Raw genomic sequence first — 382 nt, 5'->3', positions numbered from 1 at the left:
TACTGGGTAAAGTTACCCCCAAGTAACAGGACACTGCATATCCCCCCACCTTTGCATCCTGGGGATCTGCGGAACACTAAAGAGCTAGAAAAGTACATGGTTTTTATAGTCCAGACATTGTGAGAAACAAGGTGCAGGCTGATTAAGGTGAATCTCTCTCTCTCTCTCTCTCTCTCTCTCTCTCTCTCTCTCTCTCTCTCTCTCTCTCTCTCTCTCTCTCTCTCTCCTCTCTCTCTCTCTCTCTCTCTCTCTCTCTCCCCCCTCCTCTCCCCCTCTCTCTCTCTCTCTCTCTCTCTCTCTCTCCCCCTCTCTCCCCCCTCTCTCTCTCTCCTCTCTCCTCTTCTCTCCCCCCTCTCTCCCTCTCTCTCCCTCTCTCTCCCTC

The sequence above is a fragment of the Mixophyes fleayi genome, chromosome 1, assembly GCF_038048845.1.
Source record: "Mixophyes fleayi isolate aMixFle1 chromosome 1, aMixFle1.hap1, whole genome shotgun sequence".
Classification (NCBI taxonomy): Eukaryota; Metazoa; Chordata; class Amphibia; order Anura; family Limnodynastidae; genus Mixophyes; species Mixophyes fleayi.
The sequence above is the reverse complement of the archived record's forward strand: the minus strand, read 5'-3'. Positions refer to the sequence as shown.